This window comes from Gambusia affinis, linkage group LG15, assembly GCF_019740435.1.
Source record: "Gambusia affinis linkage group LG15, SWU_Gaff_1.0, whole genome shotgun sequence".
In the NCBI taxonomy this organism is placed as follows: domain Eukaryota; kingdom Metazoa; phylum Chordata; class Actinopteri; order Cyprinodontiformes; family Poeciliidae; genus Gambusia; species Gambusia affinis.
In genome coordinates this window covers 8,722,799-8,730,797 of record NC_057882.1, presented here as the reverse complement: position 1 = coordinate 8,730,797, position 7,999 = coordinate 8,722,799, and the positions used below count along the sequence as shown (strand labels likewise).

The window sequence follows — 7,999 nt, the reverse complement described above, 5'->3', positions numbered from 1 at the left end:
TGATGTTTAGAAGACTGCAGCTCCACGTGAACTGACGTATATTGATGTGCATTTAAAGTATCAAACATTTAATTCTGCTGTAGTTTTGCATCATGTTAGTAAAATTAGTTGGAACAAAACTACACCACTCAAAATAAAATGTTGCTTTATATTCCTAAAACATATATATATATAATTTTATCTCTTATGGCTATATTTGTATTGTTAATATTTAACAAGTTAGATGCAGTAGCTTGTCAGAGAATAAGCAACTTCCCCTTGGGGATCAATAAAATATATTCTATTCTGTTCTATTAAGAAGACTCATTGTCACTGAGGATTTATAAGGTGATTCTTTTAAAGTTGGCTATTATTAAGACTCCATAAGTTTGCATTTATGCAGGCTGGGGAGATTCACACATGTATTTAACGTTGGGAGCAGAAGGTTCTCATAAATATGTGATACTTAACACAGGATTTGTTTCTTTGTGGCCCCAAAAAGTAAAGCATACAAGAGCAAAGAGTGCAAAACCATTTTAGAAGAGCCTGAAAGCTGTGTTAAATATTTATCACCCTCCTGACTCACCAGCATTAATTCTCAAACCTCAAAGAAGGTCCTCTGCTTCCCTAATCTGTACACTTTGACAGTTTTTAGAGGTGTGCTGCTGAGAAAATTTGTGTATTCTGTTTGTTGCTCTAGTCAAGAATCGTTGTCCTCAGGGCTGCATGCATGTTCATGAATGTTGACGCATGTGTTGGGAATCAGAAGTCTGGGAAACTAAAAATGTTGTTCCTCAGTAGGTTTAATTTATAACAAATTATTATACACTTTTATGGCAATTGTTCATAAATCTAAGAATTTACTCTGAAAATAGAAAAAAATATGTAATATAGCAAAAAAAAAACATCAGTCTCATTGTTTATAATACCTGCCTAATAAGGCCTAAGTTTTAAAACATTAATAAAAGAAGACATAAATTCACACGTTTAAACAGACAACCTTTTACAAATATATGTTTATAAACAAAATTTAATTAACTGCAGTTAAAACATTTCATTCAGTCAACTTGCTAAGCTAGCAACACACAACTAAACCTAATGAGGAAAAGATACAGTGATAAAACCAAAATAGTAATAGCAAAAAAATAGGTAAAAAAAAAATAAAAATCATAAAACTGATGCAGTGATGAAGTGTTAAATTTACTTTTGCATCTGGTAAAATCCATGGAGGTATTGCTGGTAAAGGTACTGTTGTGAATGAGAATTTGATTATTTGCAATTCTTCTGCTTTTTTATTGATTGTCCACCCAAAAACTCCTCATCTCCAGCTCTTTTTCCAAATATGGCTTTAGACTTTCTGTCGCTGGATGATTCGACTTATTTCCTTGCAAGCTGAGGCAGTACTTCAATGCTAATTGTGTTCTTCTGAAAGCCATTGAAAATACTTAAGTAATCTATATTTCATCTGATCAATCCTGTGACTATTTTCCATGTGAAAATGTTAAATCAACCACTGAAAATATTAAAAGCGCCTAGGGTTTTGCCAAACTGTCCGAGTTGTCAGTTTGTGTGAGGAGTCTGATGGTTTGGGGAAAGAAACCGTCAAACCCGCTTTCATGGACAGAATATGAGGGCCTGAAAGGTTTGGTACCTCTTCCACATGACAAGAGGTTGAGGAGTTTATGTGAAAGGTGTGTGGGGTCATGCGCGAAGTTGATAGTTTTGCAGATGAATCTATGGTGAAAATGTCTGTCTAAGAGGAGAAAAAAAAACACCTTCAAAAGATATTCTCAGCTGTCTCAGTGCATGCAAGGTCTAACAACATGATACAGTACAATTTCCTCCACCAGATAGTGAGCAGCAGCACACTGTGCTTTTGAAAGCCCCTTTGAAAAAGAGTGAGGGCGATAGGATTCAGTGTGGGCTTCTGTCAATTCCTATTGACCTTGTAGATCTATTTTTCTCTAATTCTGAAAGGAGTCATCAAAAGTTTCAAATGCAAGCCCTTCGTCTTTAAAATATTAGAATACAATATCTTATATTGTATTATATAAAATACAATATTTTCTATTGTATTATAATATAATACTAGTAATCAGTGTGTGGAGTTGTGTAGGAAGGCATTGGCCAGGCTGACTAATTGTGGTACTCTGGACAGCTTTTCAGGTACTGCTGGTTATGCCAATAGCATTACGCATTGAGTTAGTGTGAAAAAAAAGAGAATGAGTTAACTTCTTTCTGAACTACTGAAGTGCGTTAAGGTCACATGAATTTCTATGGCAAACAACCTGTCTTAATGCTAAAACAAATACCAATCCGAGGTCAGGGTGAGGAGTGGTATTACCTTTAAGTAGGGTAGCCTTAAAGGCCTGCCCTAGGGTTTTAGTTTATTGTACACACTTGGAGCTAAAAGTGGCCATGTTAGAGGGTTTTATGTTTTCTCTCTGTCGTTGGCCCCAAACAAGACCCTCAACAGCTATCTGAAGGGAGTAAATACAGCATATCAAAGAACTGGACTTTGATATGAACTGAACTGGTGGTGTTTTCTTCGTAGTCAGTAAGTCATCAACTTCAAAAGATTTCTATTTCAATGTAATTGCTTGAGATAATGTCAAACATGGAATTCATGATAATAACTGCAAGTGCAAGGTAGTTTAAATATGGCAATTTTATTTGTCTCTTCATTCCCAAGTCACAATTACCCAGATAATTTTCAGAACTGCTAAAATCTGATGTCTGATCTTGTGTTTGTTCTTTTAGATATTTGGTTTGTCTGAAAATATTCAATCAATTCGAGCAGATGGACAACCTGCAGTATCTGGAGAAAACTGACCAGCGTGCGTTGTTAGTGTGTGTCGTACCTGGGCAGTTTTGCATGCCTCCCCATGACTCGTCTGCATTTGTGAGGTGACTAGGCTATTATATGAAACAATAGGAGCAGGGAGCCATGCGTAGGTGGTCTGGTAAGGTCAGCATCCTGAACAATAAAGTATTTTAGCGTACAGTATACAACACAACTGTTCAAATTTTGGATTTCTACATTACCATAATCTAGATATTTGCACAAGTTACCTTTTTAAAATAGATTATATAAAAAACAAAATATTTAATTTGTTCATAGGGTTCTATTTTATAAATTTCTTTATGCGACATTTCACTTCTATAAGTTTCTAACTAGGTCACACACAAGTGTTCCTTGTCTAACCTGTTCAAGTACTTCATTTCTGTTATCATCTAATCTGACCAGGTCTTCTCAAGGATCCCATATTACCGCATCCAAGTCTAGAAAAGATTCAGCGGCTTCAGAGATGTGTGGATTCAAAGGAAACTCCACCGGACTTATCACTAACTTCAGAAAAGAGGTCGGAGTAATCATTACAAGGGTGCAGTTGATTCCAAGTGTCCTCGTCATCATAATCACTTGAATCAATGTCCTTTTGGATGAAACGTTCTTTAATAGGAATTGGGTAGACTGCATGAAATTTGATTGTTCTGGACTTTCTGTAATCTTTGGCTCCCATACTGCTTTCCTAGTTACATTTAAGTATTAGGATTCTGCAAAAGAAAAACCAACGGGAGTCAGTTATTGGTTTCAAGTGGCAGCCATTTATGCTTTAACTACACCACAATAAAACAAAGGGATATTCCAATACAAAATATAAAAAGTTAATACCACATTGATATCACTTTATTAAAGTAGAGCATTTTACCAGAGGCATGGAGTTGTTGTTTTCCTCTTCTCCAAATATGTATTGAAACAAACCTGTTCAGTAATGTCAGTGTCAGATGACTCCCCAAAGTCAGCTAGATCTGGTATTAAGTCATCCGACTCATGTGATTCATTGTGAATGTGTTCTTCCAGTTATGCTGACAAAAATATCCTCAGAAAGGATTTTTTCTTTTTGTCCCGCATTCATCCACTTCAGATGACGACAAAACTGTTGAAAGTGTTTCTTCCCTTGTGCAAAAACAGCAGAATCAATTTGTTTTCTTTATAAAGATGACAGAATGTTTGATGTAAAGGAATCTGGTTTCTTTGAAGGTCACAGACCTCAAAGATAAAATCTGCAACTCCCTCTTTTGTAAAGTTTCCATTTGCAAAAAAATAAATAAAAAAACAATAATAATTTCCAAAACTTCAGAAAGAGCTGTAGTTTTGTGTTTTGTTCCTCCACCATTTCTGATTCTCACTTGGCATTATTAATTGTTGTTTAAGTGACGTCATCCAATTAAAATCTTTCTGGAGGTCTTTGCTGCTGACATCCTTCTGCCTGGTTTTTGGAACAAACCTGATATACCACAAACACCAACTTTGGTCTTTGAGCAAATATTTTGAGCTACAGTTTTATCTTGAAAGGTCTGCAGAAGATTCTCATCATCCATCCTGTATTTACCTTACAGAAAGAACAAACAACTGTCACTCTATGAAGTTAGATCTTTTGCCATGTGCTTAACAGCACAGCTTTTGCAGACATAAACAACAACACCACACATTTCACCTGGCACTTGCAAATCCATCCAGTCAGTTATTCAATCACAACAAGCAGCAAGAGAAATTATGGCTAGAGCAAAAAAAAAGAGAAAATCAATAGTGTCTAACATGATAAAACACACCATGCACAGCTGGAAGAACATTTGAATAAAAGAAGAAGAGCAAGTGTAGTAAAGAATAGAAAGATTAAAGCAGCATAAATTATATGCAACTATTCCAGCTGATCAACCTGCAAGTCAACGCTTTTAACTGTGTGAGCATGTTGAACCGCAACCAAAAATCCTATGGTTGTAGAGTTTAATCAAAATTATTTTCCACTCACTGGGCTATATCATAGTGAAATTTGAGTGTCACCAAAAACCCATCAAAAATTAAAGAGCTCTGTGGATTGATCAAACATGGAATAATTCAACCCACAGCATGGAGAACAAAGCACAACAAAGTATTTGTAGGCATGGGAAATGATGAGAATTGAAAAAATAAAAAATAAATAAATAAATAAATAAGCTTGGTTGATCAGAAAAATTATGTTAATCAAATTATAATAATATCTCTATGGGTTGGCGGGAAAGAACTCCTCATTCAATAGCTGCTGTTTAAGGATAGAAAATGTTTTACACATTTTTTAAGGAAGGAGTAGAAAGGACAAGCCAACCAGCTAAAGGGTGACGAGGTGTCCTCTCTGCATCTCCTGCTGAGCAGACAGCGTGTGGCAAGACAAACAGACAAGGCTGTCAGCTCCAATCTTCTCTAAAATCCCTGAACTTCAAAAAGCTGAAATGAGAACATGATTTTATATTTCTTCACTTTAAGTATCTATCAGCAGCTTTTTTGTCACACAAAAGTTTTTTTTCTCAAAATGCAACTTCTATTGCCCTTGACCATGTCTTGCTGCGTGAATCATATCCCATTAAATCTGCAGGGACAGTCGAACTAAATCATGGCCAGAGTGTTTAGAAAGTCATTGACAAGAAGAAAGCTAAGTCCTTACAATTTTCTGGGGCCACACAAGAGCACATGGAGTGTGAAGTACTTAAGAAAGCTAAACACGGTCGACTTTTACCTTTTACAGAAATTCAGATTAGTCTTTTTGAGAGCCTTTCACACTTTCTCTGCACGGCTTTTGTAGCAGAACATCTACATAACATTTTAAATCAGAAATTTAAAGGTCATTTTAACAAAGTTACCCTATACCAGTGGGTTCTCAATTATTTCCTGTAAGGCTGCCCTTGGGGAAAATACTTTTTTTTCATAAATTCCCTGGATATCATCAAATTTGTAGTTATCAAATAATTACACATTTGATAATATTTAATTAATACTAATATTTAATTATTAATCATTTTTATCAATCATTGGATTTTGGCAACTTTGTATGTGGCTGTCATGCTTTTTTTTATTTACTGATGATCAAAAAAGGACCAAACTGTTGGCAATACTCACTGAGGTTTTGTTGAAAAAAGTCCAGGTGCTCGTCGATAGATTCCCAGGTGCCATTTTAACTTGTTTGGTTTGATGCTGCCTGCTACCACAGATTTTAGGCAGAAAATACAAATAGCTAATTTCTTATTTCTTACCATACTCACAGGAAACACAAGGCCTGTGTAAGTTTCATTTGTTGGTCTTCCTTTCTTCTTTTCATTGCCACAAACCTCCATTTCTCCCCTTCTGTCAGCTCTGTACTCAGGCTACTTCTTCTACAGGGTTGAGCAGGAAACCTCTTGATTAGTTTGTGCACTGCTGCCACCTAGTGACTGTAGGCTTGCTTATTGTCCAAGCATGACTGCATAACACTAACTACGGAAGTGTTTTGTTTTATATTGTTGTGTTGTTGTCAAAATGTGTTGCTTTGAATGAGTTGTTTATGTCTATGCGTTGTTTGTCTTTGTCTTCTCTCCCACCCGTCCTCGTTTGTGTAGGCTAGCCTTTGTGTATAAAGTTTGTTGTGTGAGGTCAGTTTTGGTTTGTTTTCCTGAGTTAAGTGTGCCTTAGTTGATTTCTTTTGGGCCCATTTTGCTATATTTTTGAGATTTGTTGGAAAAAATAATTTAAAAATATTTTTTTATACAGCGGGCTGCACAGTGGCGCAGTTGGTAGAGCTGTTGCCTTGCAGCAAGAAGGTCCTGGGTTCGATTCCCGGTCCGGGGTCTTTCTGCATGGAGTTTGCATGTTCTCCCTGTGCATGGTGGGTTCTCTCTGGGTTCTCCGGCTTCCTCCCACAGTCCAAAAACATGACTGTCAGGTTAATTGGTCTCTCTAAATTCTCCCTAGGTGTGAGTGTGTGTGTGAATGGTTGCTTGTCCTGTCTGTTTTCTGTGTTGCCCTGCGACAGACTGGCGACCTGTCCAGGGTGAACCCCGCCTCTCGCCCAGAACGTTAGCTGGGGATAGAAACCAGCAACCCTTCCGACCCCATTAGGGACAAGGGTGTATAGAAAATGGATGGACTTTGTGCCTTACTGGTCGGACCATAACAATGCTAAATTGCAAAAAAAAAAAAAAAAAAAAAAAAACAGGAAGGGAAGGTAAATCGTACTTTCACTTAATAAACGAGCATAATAAACAGTCCCCAGAGCTTAATATTTTTGATAGGTGCATATACTGGGGACTGTGGTTTAACTCCCTCAGATTGTGACCCATAACGTCAAAACAAAAAACACTTTTGGTTTTCCCCTGATTCCATTCAGACACAACCGAAATTATTGTGTCTGGTGAACATTTTTAGATTCAGGCTTAATTAAACAACACTCCTGTTTTCAAAAACTGTCCCCAATCTTGAGGTCAGAATCCAGATAAACAGTCTGGCTTACCACCCTGGGCCAGAGACTGGAGAAATAAAGCTGCATAAATTCATTTAGTCTGCCATCTTGTTTATGCAAGTTGTATTAGTGTGTGCCTTTAGTGAGATGAAAAGCAATAGCGACAGCTGGAGATGTTTGTTGAGACTGTGCTCCCACTCGATCACAGCTGGAGGTCTGAAAATTTAGCCTCACAGCAAGAAAACCTACAAATACGATCAGCATGCACAAGTTTACATCTGTGGAGTGTTATGTTGCTGAACTTATTGATGCGATATGAACATATGCATGTCTGAGTTTACGACATGCTATGAATATGATGATTATATAACAAATTAAGCTTCAGCTGTGTCTAAATATCTTCAAATCTCTGGGAATGTGAGAATCTGTCTTCTGTTTACATGTGACTTTTTACCATCATGTAAAATAAATTTTTAACTGGAATTAAAGTATTGCATATATTCTTTACTTTTTTTTTGACATTTTTATGTAATACATTTCATTTTTACCTGTGAACATACTGATTAAGAAAACCAGCGACAAGATGGAAAAAATCTTTGTTACAAACTAAATGTTTACAAAGTTTTACTGTTAACTTGATCAAAATGAGAAAATAGGCCAGGATAGAAGTAAGCACATGGAGCAAGGAGTTTGAATGATCTAGACCGGCGGTTTTCAAAGTGTGAGGCGCGCCTCCCCGGGGGGGCGCCAGAGCACTTTAGGGGAGGCGC

The 7,999-nt window shown here is 36.8% G+C and overlaps 1 long non-coding RNA gene across 1 annotated transcript; it reads right to left on the bottom strand.

Moving 5' to 3' along the window:
* Positions 1-3,707: 3,707 nt before the first annotated feature.
* LOC122844376 lies at positions 3,708-6,079 on the bottom strand. The gene is made up of 4 exons (XR_006372875.1): positions 5,915-6,079; positions 5,127-5,245; positions 4,479-4,541; positions 3,708-4,373 (listed from the first exon to the last, which is right to left on the bottom strand). It is a non-coding gene; the product is annotated as an uncharacterized LOC122844376 (long non-coding RNA).
* Between the last annotated feature and the right edge of the window lie 1,920 nt (positions 6,080-7,999).